At 42.1% G+C, this 22429-nt stretch overlaps 1 long non-coding RNA gene across 1 annotated transcript in view; it reads right to left on the bottom strand.

The window, feature by feature from the left end:
• LOC133559878 (uncharacterized) overlaps positions 1–1364 on the bottom strand; it is a 31917-nt gene extending 30553 nt beyond the window's left edge. The window contains exon 1 of the long non-coding RNA XR_009808304.1: positions 1076–1364. This is a non-coding gene — a long non-coding RNA (uncharacterized LOC133559878). The remainder of the gene's footprint in view (positions 1–1075) is intronic.
• Between the last annotated feature and the right edge of the window lie 21065 nt (positions 1365–22429).

Here is a 22429-nt window from a genome sequence, read left to right as displayed (position 1 = left end):
CAGGGATGAATAGTCTCTCCTATTGCTATTGTACTATTTTTCAGCTATAGTTACATTAATCATTACAGCCTAGTTTTGAATGGCAGGGTCCTTGCTATCACATGTAGATACAAATATAACATTTACATAATAAAATCAACTACAGGCTTCCCCAATGCTGTAATAAATTAAGCATGACGAGTTGACTTGAAACTGTTTAATGTTGAACTTTTTATATGTAGAAGAAAAGTTGTGTCATTTTATTTCATCTAAACAACAACTTGAGGCAGTTTAATGTGGATTAACGTGGGCAGAATTATTATAGTGTTCCCAATGTTAAAAGGACCAAACCATTGTTTACAAATTTGGTAAATAAATAACCAAAATATTTTGTATAGGTTTGTATATGGGCAGCACGGTGGAGGAGGGATTAGTGCAAGTGCCTCACAATACGAAGGTCCTGAGTTGTCCTGAGTTAAATCTGGGGCTCAGGATCTTTCTGTGTGGAGTTTGCATGTTCTCCCCGTGACTGCGTGGGTTCCCTCTGGGTACTCAGGCTTCCTCCCACCTCCAAAGCCATGCACCTGGGGATAGGTTGATTGTCAACACTAAATTGGCCCTAGGGTGTGAATGTGAGTTTGAATGTTGTCTGTCTATCTGTGTTGGCCCTGTGATGAGATGGCGACTTGTCCAGGGTGTACGCGCCTTCCTCCCAAATGCAGCTGAGATAGGCTCCAGCACCCCCCGCGACCCCAAAAGGGACAAGCGGTAGAAAATGGATGGATGGACATGTTTGTATATAGTTACTTTACATGCAGTCGGCTTTCGGCCCTCAACCACATTTTTTTAGCCCAATGCGGCCCCCAAGTCAAAATGTTTGGACACCCCTGGCCTAAATGAATTTAATGTTTGCATGGAATGTCTCACGTTGAGAACGCATTTTGTATGCGCGTGGTGTCACCCCCGGATGCACGAGGACCAAGACAGACTGGAATTGCAGGTAAGACTTGGTTTAAGACAATAATAAAAGAACACTGGTGCAAATCAGGCAAAGAAAAGGCGTGCCGAACACATGGTAAGCTAAGCTAAAACTTACCAGAGTCCAAAGAGTCCAAAGTAACGTGCCGAGCGCACGAGTAGCTAAGACGAGACTTAGCACTAGAAAAGACATCAAATATATACCAACGAGAATGTTGCATGGAGCAAACAAACCATCCAGGCAGAACTGAGGCCGAAGGCAGGCTTAAATACTAAAGTAACAATCAAAACATAGGTGCGTGACAAAAGCAGAGCAGGTGGAACAAATAAGAAACCATGGTAACCGAACAAACAAGGAAGTGCACAAACTAGGGATCGGAAGAGTCCAAAAATAATCAGAAAACACACAAAAAGGACTCAGGAACAAAAACTATGTATGATCCTGGAGGCGGATCATGACAGAATGCTTTGAGTCGGTTGAAAAACGAGGGAAACTTTGGACTTGTAAAAAAAAGTCTCTTAATTTTCAATTAGGATGTTTTCATAGAAAATGTGGGACTCTTCGGGAAAGGGTCATTTGACAGTCATGGTGTTCTGAATGAGCTGAACATTTTGATTGTGTTGTATGAATAAATGATCTTCAACATTCGCACAATAAGTCACTCCAAGACCACTTTGATGGATTATCACCCTTTACGAGGATCTACTTTCACATTTACCTTGGACGGTGTAGGTGTGGCTTTTTTAGAATTGACTTTAAGTGTGAAATCTGACAGCCTTCGCCTGGCGCAACCTTCTCATTTTTATATCATACTGTAGGCTTAGGAGGACATCAGCATATGTCCAATAACTGCACATCTTTCCAGGATGTGAGGGAGGGAAATAAAGATTTTGTGGCCTCAAAATGTCCACCTGCTGCTACCCGATTGATTCCCATTCCCATAAATCCTTCCTGCTCCTGTTCATTACATTTCCAGAACCTTAGGTGCTGCTGTGAGATATAAATATCTGCTTCATCTTCATGTGGAGCGCTACTTTGAAGTTGTATCTAATTAAGCGGCGACACAGTTAAAGAGGCGAACAGTAAGGCACAATGCGCATTAATGACAGTTAATGAAACAGACACAAAAGGAAGTGACGATGTAGTGATGTGACACTTTGAAAAGTTCAAATGCACGCAGTGTTACTTTGAATCAGTAACTGTAAGGTATAAAATCTCTAACACACACAATCAGCAAACTGCACATGTGCAAGGGCAAAGACTGTCTCATTGGTTATAGTTAAAGCTAAACATAAAAGTACCAATGATTGTCACACACACACGAGGCGTGGCGAAATTATCCTCTGCATTTGACCCATCACCCTTGATCACAGCCTGGGAGGTGATGGGAGCAGTGAGCAGCAGAGGTGGTCACGCCCGGGAATCATTTCTGGTGTTCTAACCCCCAATTTTCAGGTCTTACTGTAAATTTTTACAGATTGCAAGCACAGGAAGAAAGATTTTAATAGACAAAAGTGTATCAAATCTTCAATATATATATATATATATATATATATATATATATATAAACATATATTTTACTTAAATATAATTATCAGCACATACACTCTCAGGTTGTGTTGAACGATTCACCTACAGCACAGGTGAAATCGGAAACGTGTGAATAAAGTACTTCAACTTTTCTTACAAAATAAATGTGTTCTTTATATTTTCCATCCATCCATCCATTTTTCTACCGCTTGTCCATTGATAGAAATGATTTAATAATGCAAAAAAATATTATATTATCATAATAAAAATGTTTAAATATATAATAAAATAAATAAATAAATAAAAATGTATGTATATATATATATTATATATATATATATATATATATATATATATATATATATATATATATATATATATAAAATAAAGATAGGGCTTCACGGTGGGAGAGGGGTTAGTGCGTCTCCCTCACAATACGAAGGCCCTGAGTAGTCCTGGGTTCAATCCTGGGCTGGGGATTATTCTGTGTGGAGTTTGCATGTTCTCCCCGTAAATGCGTGGGTTCCCTCCGGGTACTCCGCCTTCCTCCCACTTCCAAAGACATGCACCTGGGGATAGGTTGATTGGCAACACTAAATTGGCCCTAGTGTGTGAATGTGAGTGTGAATGTTGTCTGTCTTTCTGTGTTGGCCCTGTGATGAGGTGGTGACTTGTCCAGGGTGTACACCACCTTCCACCCGATTGTAGCTAGGATAGGCACCAGCGCCACCCGCGACCCCAAAGGGGAATAAGCGGTAGAAAATGGATGGATGGATAATAAAGATAAATACCTAAAAATCTGCTTAATGCATGATTTCAAAGCAAATTGTCCATCAAATTGTACACAGTAAAAAATACTTATATTTTGTCTGTGTAATTTTAATGTGATGTTTATTATTCCCAATATCATAAACACACCGTCCGTGCCTGAAAGCGGATTGGCGGAGAATGAGGAAGTGTTTTTGTCCGTCCTGGGAAGCACGTACACAAAAGTGTTTGCACGGGCGCTAAAATTGGGCTGGGTGTTATAATCAGATTTTCAATAAAAGTAAAAAAAATACTGGAAGCTACAATGCATTATATTAATGTATTTAGTTTTCATGTGACAACCCTTATTTCTAAGGTTTGGCAGCCATGATTTTGCAGTGGCAGTGCACCTTGTTTACTTACATTAAAGGGAAACCCTGAGATAACTTCTGTGTTAATATTTGGGTGGGCTTGGGCCCCTCTGTTGTGGAAAAGTTGGGCCCTAAGGTCAAAAACATTAAGAACCCCTGACCTTGAGGACTTCAATTGAACAACAACCCTCGATTTGACTCCCCCGAAGGGCCTTGACGCTAGGACCAAACTGTTCTGAAAAATACCCCCGATTACACCTCAATGATGGACGCTTTTGACCTCCCTCCGTTCTCAACGACACCTGGAGTCGAACTTTTTAGGTTCGGCCTCAGTCTACAAAAACATTACACCATCACACCCAAGCCTGGGCACACACGCACAAACCTCCCCTCCCCCGCCCCACGCCTTCACCACCTCTTGTTTTTCCCCTCGAGGCCTTCCAGGGGTCCAACTCCCCCCCACCCCCCCTACCTCTCTGTGCTGATTAAATGTAACGATGAAATGTATCGTGTTCATGTGTGCATTGCAAATGAGGATTTTTTCCCTTGGACTCAGCCTGGATCCCCTCCCGTGGGTCCAGCCTTTGACTGATAGGTTTTTACTCTTCCCAATTTCCCAATATCACCTTTTTTAAGGAGCGCCGTAAAAATGGCTGATCTGTTGGCGGTCCGTCTTGTCTCCCTGTAACGTATGTTGTGCTCTTAGTGGAACTGTGCCGAAAATGTACTTTTCAGTTCTTATGTGTCTTGTGCAAGTTAAGAATTGACAATAAATAATTTCCATTTCCATTTCCATTTCCATCGTCTGTCCTAGCCCATTTTGACTGGAATGAAAACAACACTTGGTCATAACTTACAAGAAACAAAATCAGAATCATTTTCATCTGACTGGATATGATTGAAAATGTGAACAAGAATACTCGCAGACTTTGCGAGACTGGTTTCTAATTCAGTTCTGTTACATTGCAGCAGCTACAGTGCGATCATTCATACTCACATTTACCCCTTGGTGTAGGAGGGAGACAGAGTACCCAGAGGCCAAATGTTAACTAATTTTGCAGTAAGAAGTCAGCATAAACTGCATTTATAAGTACTGGGTGTGTCCTGGGTTGTTAGTTACAGATGGTGTCTGAGTTCCTCCTACCACTCTGCCACCCTAAGCTGTGAAAAGCATGGCTTGTCTGAGGAATGAGAGACCCTGGAGGGCCGAGGGTCCCAAACAAATGAGCTCCCATAAAAACTTGTCTACTTATACAAGAAGAGGACAGAATGCAGACAAGCAACCACCCAAAGCAGCCTTCATGGTAATTACATTTCACTATTTGCGGAGGCCACCCACTGCTTTCACCGCTCTGGATTGACGCCAGTCACCTTCATGTGCGGCGAGATGGCATTCATCATATCAGCAGACGACACAGTGTAGCAAAAGAAACACGAGGGGTGGGCACATTTTGGTGTCAATCCATTACCAAGTGGATACAGGACACATACTAATACCAATACTATTGACTTTTTCAAGATCATTGAAGGATTTTTGGATTTTACCTTAACAGGACAAAGATTTTAGAAAAGATATGTGTCAGAGTTTGTTGATGACGAACCCCAAGATGCAGAGACGGAGGCAAGCATTGAACAGGAAAACATGATTTAATTAAAATATTAGAACAAGAACAAACAAAAGGGTACTAACAAAAAGCGTGCACGTGGGCAGATAACAAACAAAAAGAGCTAGCATGGGAACTAGAAAATAAACAGAGTTTAGCATGAAAGCTAGCAAAAACAAAAAGACGTAGCGTGGAAGCCAGCAGGTTTCGAGCAGGAAACAGAAGTCGTACATGAAATATGAAAACAAACTTGGATGCAGGGAACAAAAGGCAGTAAGCTAAAAAATGCAATTAATTAAAGCTTAACCCAACGCTGCATTGACAAAACACAACACGACAGGTAGAAATGACAAGAGCGACATCGACATGACAATAATCCAGCAATGACTGGAAGACAAAGCAGGTACAAATAGGAGTGGGCTGATTAACACCAGGTGTGGCCAGGTGCCAATCAGCCGCAGCTGAGGGGAAACAAAGCACTCAGTGAGACAAACAGGAAGCTGAACCAAGATATTTGAGATGTAGATATTACGATTACTTTTTAGGGTACATTCGACCTGTAGGAGGCCATGGGAAAGACCTAGGACTCGTTGGGAATACCATGTCTCCCGGCTGGCCTGGGAACGCCTCGGGGTTCCCCGGGAGGAGCTGGACCAAGTGGCTGGGTAGAGGGAAGTCTGGGCTTCCTTGCTTAGGAAGATGGATGGATGGATGGATGGATGGATGGATTTTACTATATGAATCATAACAAAATGTATTATTATTAATGTTACTAATATTATATTTTAAATACTACATAAAATCTGACTGTAAAATTAACATAGTAATATTTAAAATTTATATATTAATATGTAAAACAATAGGTAATATATTAATGTTATTATTATTAATATTAAAATGTTAAATATTACTATATAAATTTGTATTAAAATGTATTAATATGATTATTGTATAGCAAATTGCTATATAAATAAAGACCATTTACCAATATTATATTTTAAATATTACTTAAAATAGAACTTAAAGTTCCTACAGTAATATTCAAAATATAAATGTGCTCACATTCAAAATGTAAATATTATTATGTGAAGCAATATTAGAACGTATTAATATTATTAATATTTTACTTTAAATATTACTTAAAATACAACTAAAAATATTTTAGTAATATTTGAAATGTAAACATTACTATATCAATCAATATTAGAATGTATCAATATTATATTTTATATATTACATAAATTGGTCTTAAGATGTATATAGTAATATTTAAATGTTAAATATTACTATATGAAGCTATATTAGAACAGATTCATATTATTAATATTGGATTTTATTACATCTTAATAGTCACTCAAAATACTTAAAATCGTTAAGGTAATATTTCAAATGTAAATACTACAATATTAATCAATATTCGAATGTATTAATATGAATATTATTCATATTATATTTATATTGCTTAGAATAAGACTTACAATTCACATAGTCATATTTAAAATTTAAATATGACTAAATGAAATCACTTTAGGATGTCCTGACATTTCAAATTTTAAAAATATACATTATATTTAACAATATCAGCAATTTAACAGTCTGAATCACACACACAAACACACTGTTATTGATCAAATACTAGTAGTGCTGCTATCCATATTTGAATGGATGGTACATATTTTGGTATCAATTCGATACAAAGTAAATACAGGGCCAGGTGCCTGCATCACTAACACTGATATGTTCTTTTAACTTGGACGCTTTTCAAAATCATTGAAATATTGGTTGATGTCTGCCTTTAATTTGTTGATCATGATTAGAATAAAAATCAAACACAATAAAAGTCACTTAATCATCAACAATCTCTGCAAACAATTTAACAATATATGTGCATGTAAAAAAATAAAACAGTTATTCCCTTGTATTTAACGGAATTGCTTGAGTAAGAAAAATGTAAAATATCCAAAAGAAAGCACAAACTATTGTTGGCTTTCATATAAATCTTTTGGCTTTTTGACATCAACTGAGCCAGATAATATATTCCTTAAGTTTTTAAACATTGTAAGTAAATGTAAATGTACCATTCTGGTACATGTGTGTCATTAAGCACTGTGGTACATAAGGGAGTGACTAAAAACATTGTGGAATCCTCGGAGGAATGTTTGCAGCAATGCTAATGACTTAGCTTGCTTGAACTGAGGCACGTTTATGATCTGCACCTGGTCCATAAACGAGTCCTAATGAGGGAGTACCGCGGTTGACTTTTAAAATGTCCCCCTCTAGTGGAAAGAAGGCAATATCCCTGTTGGGATACATTTATTTTTGTTTTTTTTGTCAGTACCTGGAGGAAAGTGGCTTGTGTTTAAACAGAGTAAAAAACCCTTATTGGCAATAAGGGTTTTTTACTCTGCTTTTTATTATCAGATGGCAGCACATTAATAAAATAAAATATATTCTTTCTTATCAGTGACTTATGGATATGAATAACCAGCCAAAATATATTGTAATGATAAAAAATAATTAGAATGCGGAGAAAGCAATGCTAGTTTTTCATTTTTTTCCCCCCTAAATACATGTGATTAATAAAGATATTGCAAGTACACAATTAATATCCATACAGGACTGTAATTATATTAATGCATACTCATTTCCAATCAAATAACAATAAGTATTGAAATGATCAGCAATAACTAGAGTGAATTTTTCAAAAACTTATAAAAATATTTTTGAGTGAAAATAATTCGAATAAGGTCCCCGTAAGCAAGATAATCGAATGGTGATTGTCTGTGTTAGTTCTTAATGTATATATTTTCTAGGGGCGAGCCTTAAGTGTTGGTCGATACCAGCATCAGCAGGAATCCTACATATTATTATAGTGTGGACTTGACATTTAGTGTGGAATGTTTAGTCAAACAGAGAAAAATTTGTGAATTTTTTATTTATTTATTATTAAACCTATTTTTTTATTATCTGGACTGGATTTATGCTGTTTTTAAAACGAAGTAGAATAGTAATTTTTTTGGGTGACACCTAGTGGCCACAATAATTGAATTAGTTAAGGTAAAAATGGAATAAGTTGGGTGATGCGAACACGCATGTTATTGAATACTTTCTAATACACTTTCTGCCTTGGAGACATTGTATGTGTAAGTCATATGCAACTTGTTTATATTTACAAATGTGCTGTGTCTTGCTTGTGTGCTATTGTGTGCTTAGTCGTTGCGTAGCTGCTAGCTCCTGGTAGCCTATAGCCTATCATGTTTACTTTTTGTAAACGACTTGACTTGGACCATACTTGCCAACCTTGAGACCTCCGATTTCGAGAGGTAGGGGGTGGAGGGCGTGGTCGGGGGTGGGGTGTGGTTGGGGTGTGGTTGGGGGCGTGGTTAAGAGGGGAGGAGTATATATATATATATATATATATATATATATATATATATATATATATATATGAGTAAAAGAAGTACTTGAATTTTATTGTTCATATATTTACACATATACACACACATAACACTCATCTACTCATTGTTGAGTTAAGGGCTGAATTGTCCATCCTTGTTCTATTCTCTGTCACAATTTTTCTAACCATGCTGAACACCCTCTCTGAGGATGCATTGTTGTGTGGGACGCACAAAAGTGCTTTCATCAAATGCACTAGAGTCTGGAATCTTCCATCTTCATGTCCTTGTTGTGTGCGCAGTTGTGCACTGCACTGTTTAAAAGCCGTAGATGTTATTGTAACATATGCATGTACAGTAGATGGCAGTACTGTCCTGTTTAAGAGTGTCACAACATTGCTGTTTACGGAAGACGAACTGCTTCTAGGTAGACGAAAAGTGACTGCTGTTGTTGTGTGTTTTTATCGCACTGGGAGGACGTTAATGAAACTGCCTAACAGTAAACACACATAAGAAACCAAGAACTCCCCCTCGATCATTCTACAGTTATAACGTCATTGGGAAGACACGCTGTTTATATTGTGGGAAAGCGGACGTGAAAACAGGCTGTCATCACTCAGGTCCGCATGGAGCTGGAGGGGGCGTGGCCTCCAGCTCTGCCTGAATTTCGGGAGATTTTCGGGAGAAAATTTGTCCCGGGAGGTTTTCGGGAGAGGCGCTGAATTACGGGAGTCTCCCGGAAAATCCGGGGGGTTGGCAAGTATCACTTGGACACAAGAAAATACCAACATTGTGCTTATCAGAGGACATTTAGCTCTTAACTCACTCACTGTGGCGCTTTGCACATGTAAACACGCTGCAAGACTGCTTGTATCGCATCTTATATCAGACACAGTAAGAAGTAGGATTCATGTGGCCCCATTCATTGCGGTTCACCTGACACAAGAAACATGACAAATTACGGGGGTGCACTATCCACTTTAGCCTCCAGATGGCAGTAGAATGATAAACATCTCTAAAATGTATTTTGTGGCAATTCCAAATTCGACCAGTTGGTATGTAGCGTGGCGCTTACCATAATTTGCTGCCTCAATGGAAAAATGATTAAATCTCCCTCTTCCTCTCATCCGAGGTCCACCCAGGAATAGGGCATATGATTCCCTTCCCTACTGTACACACAATCCTATATATAAATATATTAAACATTTTTTGACTAATATCGTACATCAGTATTGGAACGGTCCACTTCTAGTATTTTCTGTCAATTTATTAACTCTACATACCCATCTTTAGTCTTAACCCTTCTGGGAGGAACAAATGATCACTAACGCAAGAAGGTGTGGAATTAAACTAAATCATGCTTCTTTTCAGATATGATGACTTGTGCAAGTTCCTCAGTGTAACTTGTTAAGCGTGTCTGAAACAAATAAACCATGAAAGACTCTTGGCTGACCAGTTGAACCAAGAAATCTCGGATCATAGCTCAGGGACATCCAAGTACTGCGCTAACTTTCCTCAAACATATTTGATTAAAGAGTGGCTGAGTGGAAAACATGGTTGTTTATCTGTTTGTATGTAAATTAGTTGGACCCCACGTCATGGCTAAAAACATCATTATTTAAATGCAAGACGCGCGTGTGTGTGTGTGTGTGTATTTGTGTGTGTGTGTGTGTTTGTGTGTGTGTGTGTGTGTGTGTGTGTGTGCGTGTGTGTGTGTGTGTGTGTGTGTGTGTGTGTGTGTGTGTGTGTGTGTGTGTGTGTGTGTGTGTGTGTGTGTGTGTGTGTGTGTCGGTCATGAATAGCAAAGACAAGTCGTAAGATAAGATAAGAATGAATGTCTGAAAGCAAAGGGAGGAGCTGACACCTGTCTTATTGTAGCAGCGATCAAAGCTGTGAGGTCATTGCATCAGACTTAACAGTACTTAAAAGTGCAAATCCTGATTGCATTCAGTCGCTATTTGATTGATTACCATACGAAAGTAAAAAAAAAAAAAAGGAATTTCAAAGAAAAAAATGACAAAAAAGAGCTCATTTCTTAACCAGTTTTATTATTAGAGGTGGGTAGAGTTAGGTCTAAGGCAGTGGTGTCAAAGTCAAGGCCTGCGAAAGAATTATCTATTGATATTTGATTAGTATTAGAACCACAGCCGCCTGCTGCTGTTTTGCACGCGCCAATACTCCATCACTGTTGGCGCTAGGAATTTTCAAATTGGGACCCCATCAAGTCATAAAAATGGGGTCCCACAGTAAATTGTTGGGGTCCCACTTTTTTGTAACCGTTTTGAAAACAAATGATAAATGTATGCATTATCCTGTTGTATTTCACGTTCTATATTGTGTTTTGGAAAAAGGTTGTCATAAACGTTAATTCATTTAAAAAAGATAATACATAACAAAACACATATGTAAATGTATTCAGTTATAAACATTAATTCGCTTCCTTCTCTCCTTCATGGATCTAAACTTTACCGCTGACAGTATTTTTTTCTCTATTTTTATTGTAATATTTTCGGAATGTGTTTGTTCTATTTTTGGCCAAAGTAAGAAAAATAAAACAATCTGAAGTTGTCTTTGTTTTTTTAGTTTTAATGCCATGATTTCATTAATCCAGGCCGCATGTGCACAGATTTTCCTCCATGCGGCCCCTGAGCTGAAATGAGTTTGACAGCCCTGGTGTAAGGATTGGGTTAATCATTATTTTTAGAGCTTTGGTTTTGGTTGAAACTCACTTTTGAAACATAGAAAAGGCCTAATAATGTCTTTGAATTTTTAAAGTTGGGATTTACATATCTAGAACATATGTGAAGTGAAGTGAATTATATTTATATAGCGCTTTTCTCAAGCAACTCAAAGCGCTTTACATAGTGAAACCCAATGTCTAAGTTACATTTAAACCAGTGTGGGTGGCACTGGGAGCAGGTGGGTAAAGTGTCTTGCCCAAGGACACAACGGCAATGACTAGGATGGCGGAAGCGGGAATCGAACCTGCAACCCTCAAGTTGCTGGCACGGCCACTCTACCAACCGAGCTATGCTCCTCTAAATAATAATTATTTTTATTTTTTTGAAGTTGTTGTTTTTGTTTTTTGTACAAAAAAGTGCCAAAAAAATAAATATAAAGTGGCAATAGTATGAATTTTAAAAATCACATAACTAGTCATTATTCACTTGAATATGACTATAAATATGTCAAGTTTTCCTTTACTGTAGAGGTTAGCCGATTCATGTACTATTTTCATTAGTGCATCTCCTGGGGATTTAGCCTCCCCAGTCTTTAAAACGTAGTGACGCCTCTGTTTCTAACTTTAATCAAGGGTTCTTGAATGCACCACAGTTAACTGCAATGAGATGCAAAAGCAAATACCGTATTTCCTTCAATTGCCGCAGGGCATATAGTATACACCTGCCTTGAATTACTGCCGGGTCAAACTCGCTTCCCAAAATAATTAGCGTATGCTTGGTATTACCGCCTGGTCAAACTTGTGACGTCACGAGTGACACTTCCCCTGTCATAATTTTCCAAATGGAGGAGGCTGATTTCAATACCGGTAATTTGAAATCGCATAAAGGAAAGAAGATTAAAAGCTATTCAGTAGGATTTAAGGTCCAAGCTTACATCACACTCAAATGTTTACTGCATGCCTTTGGTAAGTGCCGGAGTGTGAAGAGGTTTTAAATTAATTTGCTCATGCTTACTTTTACCGCATGCCTTTGGTAAGCGCAGGAGTGAGAAGAGGTTTTAAATTAAGTACATTATACACTTTTCACAAAAGAAGTCAACATTTTCTGTACAAAATATGGGTGAATTGAAAAAAACAATATTTTAAAACAACAGAAGCAACATCATAAAAGGATTAAAAAAAAAGAAAAAAATAGGAAAAATTGTGTCTGTCTATATGTGTTGGCCCTGCGATGAGATGGCGACTTGTCCAGGGTGTACCCTGTCTTCCGCCCGATTGTAGCTTATATAAGCGCCAGCGCCCCCCGCGACCCCAAAAGGGAATAAGCGGTAGAAAACGGATGGATGGATGAAACTTCTTTAAAAAAAAAAAAAAAAAGTCACCAGCGTTGTTCATGTGGGTTTGTCTCAATGACAAAGTAAAAAGCTGATTTTTCCATGATTGAAGAACGACAGACATGTGATTTTTTTTGGAGTCAGGAGGCAAGACTAGATATAGAGAGAGAAAATGTGTAAAGTAGAGAGTGTGACAAGCTTGTGTTTGCTCGCTCTTTGTAGTGTCCAATCCCTTGCTCAGGGCCAGACAATATGCTTTTGAGCATTAAAATATCCGTGTTGTCGCCCTGAGACAGTTTTTCTCTAAACGAGAATAATGTCATGTTCTAATTATAATTTGTACACCCCTAGTACAGTATACACAGTAATAATCGTAAGCTGTAGTGTTGCATTAACTCAGACAGAGAAAACTCAGACTAATTATGCAGAATTTACAAGCAGTAGAAAATGGATGGATGGACAACTAATTTGTGTGTTCCTTATTTGTAAATAACCCAATAGGTGACTTTGTGTATACATTATAAACGTGTACTTTGAATTAGAGGACCTGTTTGAAACTTGACCACAGTTACATTTTGCAAACTAAAAAAAAATAGGGCTGTCTAATGATGACTCTTTTGATCAGATTATTAATTTGGATTACTTGTGATTAATCACAGGTATTACTTGTTTAAAATTTACTGAAGAAAAGACCCCAGTATTTGCACACAAATGCAATTTAATTGTCATCCAGGAACAACTTTGAACGTTTTACTTGAATGCATGTCACTTATTTGCACAAAACTTGGTAAAAGTTTGACCGAGAGTTCTTTCAAATTGTATTTTGGAGTGAAATTTGCAAGCGAGCACACCAGTCGGAGTCTCCTCACTAATTTTTTTACTGATCTATGCATATGATGTAGTGCAGGCCTGGGCAATTATTTTGACTCGGGGGCCACATTTAGAGAAAAAAATGTGTCTGGGGGGCTGGTATATCTATTTTAGGGACACTAATACAAAACTTCACAAAAATGTCTGATTGAATGCTAAGAACGATATGACAGACCGCCTTGAAAAACGTAATGGAATTTTAAATTTTTCTACGAACGATAAAATACTGAATCTTGACGAAATATGAACGTCACACCCCCTTTCGATCGACATTGTGGAGGGGCGTGGTCGACGCGTCCCCTGCGGGCGGGGCATGTGCAGGAGCCGGCTGTGAAGCGATGACAGGTGAGGAGATTTCTCAGCTGGAACGAGTCATCTAATCACCTGTCTCTTTATCAGGAGCGCTGGAGACCATGAGAGGGGCAGAGAGAGAGACGCGACCAGGGGGCTGGGAACGCTTGCACTGCTGAAAAGCAGGAACGAAAAAGGGAAAAGATTTTATGTTGAAAGACCTGAAAAGATTTTGTGTTGTAAGATTAAAATTCTGTATACTTGGAAGCATCCTGTCTGTGCTTTCTGGTGGTACCCCACACCTCAACAGCAGCGAGTGTCACATTGGCGCCCAACTAAAGTGAACCAAGGAGAATGACGACTACAACCCCCCTGGAAGCGCTTGGGAGAGTCCTGGCGGAGGTGTCGGCGGCCAGCCAGCAACAAATGCAGGTACTGCAGACACTAATGGACAGAGAGGGGGGAGCATCAAGCGCCGGAGCGGGCGCGGTGATGCAGCGCATGACAGAGACAGAAGACCCGCAAGCATTTATTGATGTCTTTGAGGAGCAATTCCTGGAAGCCATCCCAGCACGCACCTCGGCGTGGATAAGGTACCACCGGTTGGACACAATGACAGAAGCAGTGGCGCTGACCGAGGACCACCTGTCGGTACACCGCAACGCGCGGAGAGAGGAAGCGACAGCAGAGAAACCCACACCGGCCCCGCGCAGACGATCCACACCATCTGGGACAGCAGCACCATCGGAGCCCCGCGTCCGACCGGCAGGAGCAACAGTTACCCACGAGCAGGTTCCCGTGTCAGACATTTGCACCAAAAAAAAACAACACACACACCAACAGCATCATCACATGGGGGGGGCGAGGGGATATAATTGTGCCTCTGCTCCTCTCTTCCAGGGTAGCGGCGCTGCTGGTGGCGGGCTTCCCCTGCAAACGGCACTACGAGTACCAGGGCAGGTGTGCTGGGGGTGCGGACAGCGTGGTCACATGCGGCGGGAGTGCTCCGCAATGGAGGTGGGCCAGGTGATACAGGTGACCGGACCTCCAGCACCCTCCCCCGATCCAGGGGAGACGTATTGTGTCCCGGTAAGGGTACAAGGGAGTACACACCGGGCTATGGTGGATTCGGGCTGTAAACAATGCATGATCCACCAGAACCGGGTTCGACCCGGGGCGTTGAGGCACGCGACACAGGGGAGGATAATGTGTATACACAGGGATGTGCACACGTATCCCGTGGTGTCTGTCGAAATCGGGTATCGGGGCCAAAAACATACGGTAAAAGTCGCCGTAAGCGCGCGACTGACGCACCCATTGATTTTAGGGACAAATTGGCCGGGGTTTAGCCAGTTAGTGGAACAACGTATGGGGATGCGTTCACGGGCTGTAGGGCAGGGGAGTATCCGCGCAGTACTCAGTGGCGACTCGAGTTCATGCGGCGCTGTCGAGCGGGAACCGGCGGGGGCTTTGCGGGAAGAGTGGGGGGGTGAGACTTTTCAGTGGAGACCCACGGAGGACTTTCCCCTCGAACAGTCCCGGGATGAAACTCTGCGCGCGGCCTGGGACCAGGTGGATTACATCGACGGTCAGCTGGTGCGCCCGGGGAAACCGCGGGTATTTCCCCACTTTTCCATTATTAGGGATAGGCTATACTGAGTGACCCGTGACACTCAAACAGGCGAAGAATACATCCAATTGTTGGTGCCAAAACCCCGCCGGGAAATGGTTTTCCAGGCGGGGCATTGCAATCCCCTCGCAGGCCACATGGGGTACGAAAAAACACTTAATTGGGTCATGGTCCGGTTCTATTGGCCAGGCATCCGGGCGGGCATACGCCGATGGTGTACTGCCTGTCCGGACTGTCAGCTGGTGAACCCGGCGGCCATCCCAAAAGCCCCGTTGCGGCCATTACCGCTCATAGAGGTCCCATTCGATAGAATCGGAATGGACCTTTTCGGACCATTTCACCCGAGCACACGGGGATATCGATTTGTGTTAGTCCTAGTGGATTACGCAACCCGATATCCCGAAGCAGTGCCGCTGGGCTCCATCTCTGCAAAGAGTGTAGCACAAGCACTCTTTTTGGTCATCTCCCGGGTAGGGATTCCGAAAGAAATCCTTACTGACCAGGGCACGTCCTTTATGTCGCGCACAATAAAGGAATTATATGGGTTACTGGGAATTCAATCTATCCGCACCAGCGTTTACCATCCACAAACGGATGGCCTGGTGGAAAGATTGAATAAGACACTGAAAACAATGATCCGTAAATTCATACACGAGGACAAACCTAATTGGGATAAATGGCTGGATCCCTTGATGTTCGCGATGCGGGAGGCACCCCAGACCCCCCTCGGTTTTACGCCCTCTGAGTTACTTTACGGCAGGAGGCCGCGCGGCGTGCTGGACCTTATTAAAGAAAGCTGGGAGGAAGGCTCCAGCCGCAGTAAAAATGAAATTAAATACGTGTTGGACATTCGAACATAACTTCACAAGGTGGCGCACTTATCACGGGGAAATTTGCTCCGCGCCCAGCAACGACAACAGCGCACGTACAATCGGGGGACCCAACTGAGGAAATTTTCACCGGGAGAAAAAGTACTTGTACTACTCCCAACCTCCAGCACTAAATTACTGGCTAAGTGGCAAGGGCCCTTTGTGGTCACACGGCAGACTAGCGAGGTAGATTACAAGGTCCGGCGCTCGGACCGGGGCGGAGACATGCAAATTTACCACGTGAACCTGCTGAAGGCATGGAGGGAGGCCGAGCCTGTCTCCATGGTGACGGTAGTGAAGGAGGAGGAGGAGCTGGGGCCGGAGATCCCGCGCTCCGCCTCTCCCCCTCCTCTTCCTTGTGATGACCAGCTCACATTGGCACAAAGAGCGGAGGTTGCTGAATTACAGCGGCGCTATTCAGATGTGTTCTCCGCGCGGCCCGGGCGCACGAACCTCATCCGCCATCGCATTGAGACCAGCCCGGGGATTACGGTGCGGTCTCGCCCCTATAGGCTTCCCGAGCACAAGCGTAAAATGGTGCGGGATGAATTAAAAACCATGCTGGAGTTGGGAGTAATAGAAGAGTCCCACAGTGCATGGTGTAGTCCCATCGTGCTAGTAGGGAAGAAAGATGGGTCTATACGCTTCTGTGTGGATTACCGCAAGATGAATGAGGTGTCACGTTTCGACGCGTACCCAATGCCTCGGGTCGACGAGCTCCTGGATCGGCTAGGCACTGCGCGTTTTTTTTCCACACTGGATTTAACCAAGGGCTACTGGCAGATTCCCTTATCGCCAGAGTCCCGGGAAAAGACGGCCTTCTCCACTCCAGAAGGCTTATACCAATTTGTGACACTCTCATTTGGCTTGTTCGGTGCGCCCGCGACGTTCCAGCGCCTCATGGACCGGGTGCTGCGACCCCACGCGGCCTACGCAGCCGCATACCTGGATGACATCATCATCCAGGGTAACAGCTGGGAAGAACATCTGCAGCGGGTGGGGGCGGTGCTCGAGTCCTTGAGGCGGGCGGGCCTCACCGCCAACCCCGGGAAATGTTCAATTGGTCGGAGGGAGGTACAGTATCTGGGGTACCACTTGGGGTGGGGGGGTCAAGTGCGACCGCAGGTTGGAAAAACGGCGGCGATCGCAGCATGCCCGCCCCCCAAGACGAAAAAGGAGGTGAGGCGGTTTTTGGGCATGGCCGGGTACTACCGTCGCTTCATTCCCGGATTCGCGGACTTGACCAGCCCACTGACCGACCTCACCCGAAAGGGTGCGCCAGAACTGGTCCAGTGGACGGAGCAGTGCCAGCAGGTGTTCGAACAGGTAAAATCTGGTACTGTGCATGCCTAACTTCTCCATCCCTTTCTGTCTGCAGGCGGATGCGTCGGCGCGGGGGCTGGGGGCGGTGTTGTCGCAGCAGGTGGGGGGCGTCGACCGCCCCGTCCTATACATCAGCCGGAAGCTCTCGGACAGGGAGGCAAGATACAGTACGGTGGAGAGAGAGTGCCTCGCGGTCCGATGGGCGGTCGGGGCCCTCCGGTATTACCTTTTGGGGCGCCCCTTCAGCCTCTGCTCGGACCACAAGCCGCTCCAATGGCTCCACCGCATGAAGGATGCCAACGCGCGGATCACCCGGTGGTACCTCGCGTTGCAACCCTATAACTTCCGGGTGGTCCACCGGCCGGGTACGCAGATGGCCGTGGCCGACTTCCTCTCTCGCCCCTCTACGGGGGTGGGGGGGAGTGGTAGCGGCCGGACGGGTGCCCGGCCTTAAACTGGCGGTGGAGGCATGTGGAGGGGCGTGGTCGACGCGTCCCCTGCGGGCGGGGCATGTGCAGGAGCCGGCTGTGAAGCGATGACAGGTGAGGAGATTTCTCAGCTGGAACGAGTCATCTAATCACCTGTCTCTTTATCAGGAGCGCTGGAGACCATGAGAGGGGCAGAGAGAGAGACGCGGCCAGGGGGCTGGGAACGCTTGCACTGCTGAAAAGCAGGAACGAACAAGGGAAAAGATTTTATGTTGAAAGACCTGAAAAGATTTTGTGTTGTAAGATTAAAATTCTGTATACTTGGAAGCATCCTGTCTGTGCTTTCTGGTGGTACCCCGCACCTCAATGGCACCGAGTGTCACAGACATATTTTGCAATCAAGAGAAACGCAACAAAAATGTAACAACTAGTGAAATATGAACGCGAAGGGTACAAAATAAACCCATGCAATCTGATATATCTGATATATCACTAAGCTTTAGAACCTTGTTGTGAAAAGCTCCTTCCGCATCTGTGGAAATGTTTCCCGCCCACACTGCTTGGTGCCTTGACTGAGCTGCTGTGACGTAGATGAGCATAGTAACTAATTAGATGGACCTACTCAGTGGCCTAGTGGTTGGAGTGTCCGCCCTGAGATCGGTAGGTTGTGAGTTCAAATCCCGGCCGAGTCATACCAATGACTATAAAAATGGGCCTCCCTGCTTGGCACTCAGCATCAAGCGTTGGAATTGGGGGTTAATGATTCCCGGGCGCAGCACCGCTGCTGCCCACTGCTCTTCTTACCTCCCAGGGGGTGATCAAAGGCATGGGTCAAATGCAGAGGACAAATTTCACCACACTAGTGTGTGTGTGACAATCATTGGTACTTCAATTTTAAATGACCATAGTAACTGGTCTATCATCCATAAGCGCAGATTAGTTGAAGACACACGGTTATGAGAAAACATCACCGCACATCATAATGGCAGCTACACTTTACATCTTAAAGATCCCAAAAAATTATTTGGGAATGTCCGGCGGGCCAGATTGAAGATCTTAACGGGCCGCATTTATTATTTTGCCCAGGTCTGCTGTAGCGGCTAGGGTAAAAGAGCTTATACGGTCAAAATAAATGACATGATTAATCTCAGCGTGTTCATCAATAATGTGATTATTTTTTGTGATTAATCTTGTGATTGACAGCTCTACAAAAAAATATAACAAGACCACCACTGCCTAGCTTATGTTTTACCATTAATAGTTTAACAAAGGGGTGGCTGACGTACGGCCAGCGGGCCAGATCATGCCTATAAACAGGTTTTATCTGGCCCGCGGGATGAGTATGAAAATGAGCTGAAATTTTTGAAGAAAAAAAACTGCTATTCTTAATGTGGCCATGAGATGTCGCCATAGCATTTCTTTGTATCTTTGTACATGATGCTACATATGTAAAAAAAAAACACGAAAAAAACTACATGATGTTACTGCATCAGTTGAGGTAAATTAGCAAACTACATAAATAACATCTTGTAATTTTATTGTGATACTTTTTTATCTTGATTGATTGAAAATTAACACCAATGAGTTGACTGATGAACATTATCACATAATTTATTCAGAAAGTATAGATAATGACAAATAAAGATAGAATACTATTAACCGTAAGTGTAAAAAGAAAAAAACAACAACATTATGATTTGTACATCTTCAGAATGTGATTTTTCTATTTTTAAACAAAGAAAACAATCTGAAGTTGTCTTACTTGTAAGTTAACGTGCCGTGACTTTACCCACTGGGGAGTAGATTTTTCTCCATGTGGCCCCGGATCTAAAATGAGTTTGACACACTTAGTTCAACAGAACATGTATACATTTTGGATGACTACATCTTAATTTATATTTATTTGGAATTTTTTAAAACATGTCGGCCTGAGGAATTTGCTTGGCGCCCAGACTTGTCACTCACCTCTGTCTTGTCTACACGTACATGCTAGAAGCGAGTGCAGGCAGGTAAAAGCAGTCCAAGAAAAGCAGCAAACAATTTGCTGTCTTGCTGTTGATGTTACGATAGACTAAATATTCAATGAGACATAACGTTAGCCAGACTATAGAGAACTGTTGTGTTTAGAGTTCAATGACATAAATTGTGTTACAAATTGAGAACAGGAAGTGAACATATATTTTAGTAGGTGCTATGAAATGGAAAAGAGGTACAGGATTAAATAGGATTTGCTTCTTCCTACTCCTTTTCGGACATGTAAAGAGAAATGAAAATATGCGCTGAAATTGTATACATTTTTGATAGTAACTTCAACAAAGCAACTTTGCTATCATTAGCAAACAGCACACAAAGCTAAAGTGGTGCATGTGTTACGTTACATACATGTATGTATTGCTTTAAACACTTTGGAAAGTTATTATCTGCATAAAAGTCAGAATTAGCCTGTTTAAAAGCGGCTTGAGTGGCATATTAGCATTTTTGCGTGTTTGGCTTTCAATAGCCATTTTAAGGCTAAAGGCCTAATAGCATTATTTTTTTCACGCTTGTTTTTATATGAATTCATCGCAGAAATGTAGTATGAACAGTTGCATTGTAATATTTGACATCCTATTGAAGCGTTGGTGTTTTGAAATTGCTTTAAAATGACCTTTAATGGCAAAAAATAAGCTTTGGTAAATAAGTGAGCTTACCTGTCAGACTGCCATTTTGGGGAAATCATGTCCTGGGAGTCACATGACTGTCACATGACAGCCACTTCAAAGTACTTCCTATCAGTCACAAAGGGTTTTAAATGGGTTTGAATCAAGCCCAACATTGTAAGCGGATGATGATAGGCTGTAACAGTATAACAAGCTGGGATGGGGGTCAGACACCCCTCCATGGAGCATTTTTTAAAAAGGATTGAAAATGGAAAAAGATGGGGGAATTTTCTGTTTGTTTGTTTTAGTATGTTTTTTGTTTGAGGACAAACATGACACAAACCTTAGAAAGCCCACTGTTTAATATGTTTGTCTGTATGCTTCACGGATGAGAGTATTTGGTGAACATTGTTTTTGACCTAATCATTTTGGCGGTTCTTGAACTCACCGTAGTGTGGACTGTGACGCAACAGTTTGTTTACATGTAAAATCTTCCACTCCGTTTGTTTACATGTAAAATCTTCCACTCCTTCTTTGTCTCATTTTGTCCACCAAAAGTTTTATGCTGTGCGTGAATGCACAAAGTGCGCTTTGTTGATGTTATTGACTTGTTGGAGTGCTAATCATCCATATTTGGTCAGTGCATGACTGCGAGCTAATCAATGCTTACATGCTATTAGGCTAGCTCAATGTACATATGACATCATTATGCCTCATTTGTTGGTATATTTGAACTCATTTCTTTACTTTTATCCTCATTGTGTATAGTTTAGTTTTGCATGTCTCATGAAGTAAAGTGAAGTGAATTATGTTTATATAGCGCTTTTTCTCTAGTGACTCAAAGCGCTTTACATAGTGAAACTCAATACCTAAGTTACATTCAAACCAGTGTGGGTGGCACTGGAAGCAGGTGGGTAAAGTGTCTTGCCCAAGGACACAACGGCAGTGACTAGGATGGCGGAAGAGGGAATCGAACCTGCAACCCTCAAGTTGCTGGCACGGCCACTCTACCAACCGAGCTATACCGCCCCACAATATCTGTATATAATATTGGCTGCGTTTTTGATAGTTGTGTGCCATGTTAATCCAGACCACAGCAAACATTACCTAGCTTGCCAAAGATTGTAATAAATTTATTAAAAGAAGCCTGCTGTTCCCTTTACATGGACACACACATCTACACCTTTGGCCATTAAAAGCCAGTCATTTCCAGGAGTTATCTCACCTTCTGTGTTCCTCTGATTTACTAATGGTTTCTAATGTTGTAAAAATGTGTAGAATAAATTTTACATTCATACGTTGTGGGGCGGTACAGCTCGGTTGGTAGAGTGGCCGTGCCAGCAACTTGAGGGTTCCAGGTTCGATCCCCGCTTCCGCCATCCTAGTCACAGCCATTGTGTACTTGGGCAAGACACTTTACCCACCTGCACCCAGTACCACCCACACTGGTTTGAATGTAACTTAGATATTGGGTTTCACTATGTAAAAGCTCTTTGAGTCACTAGCAAATATAAATATAATTCACTTCACATTTCAGCATTTCTGTCAACAAAGTTTTGCTTCAGCCTGCGACACATACTTATCTTGATAGTAGGCTGTTGTAGCTAATATACACCCTTACGTCATGTGGTGCCTTCATTATAAGACTTATATACAACTTTTATTTTTTTGCAGCACCGGAGCAAGGGTATTGTATATGTTCTGTTTGTTTGTTTGTTTTTTTACCAAAATATTGCTTAAAGTATTAATTTCTCATAACA

This window comes from Nerophis ophidion, linkage group LG10, assembly GCF_033978795.1.
Source record: "Nerophis ophidion isolate RoL-2023_Sa linkage group LG10, RoL_Noph_v1.0, whole genome shotgun sequence".
Taxonomy (NCBI): domain Eukaryota; kingdom Metazoa; phylum Chordata; class Actinopteri; order Syngnathiformes; family Syngnathidae; genus Nerophis; species Nerophis ophidion.
This window is presented reverse-complemented; position numbering and strand designations above follow the sequence as displayed.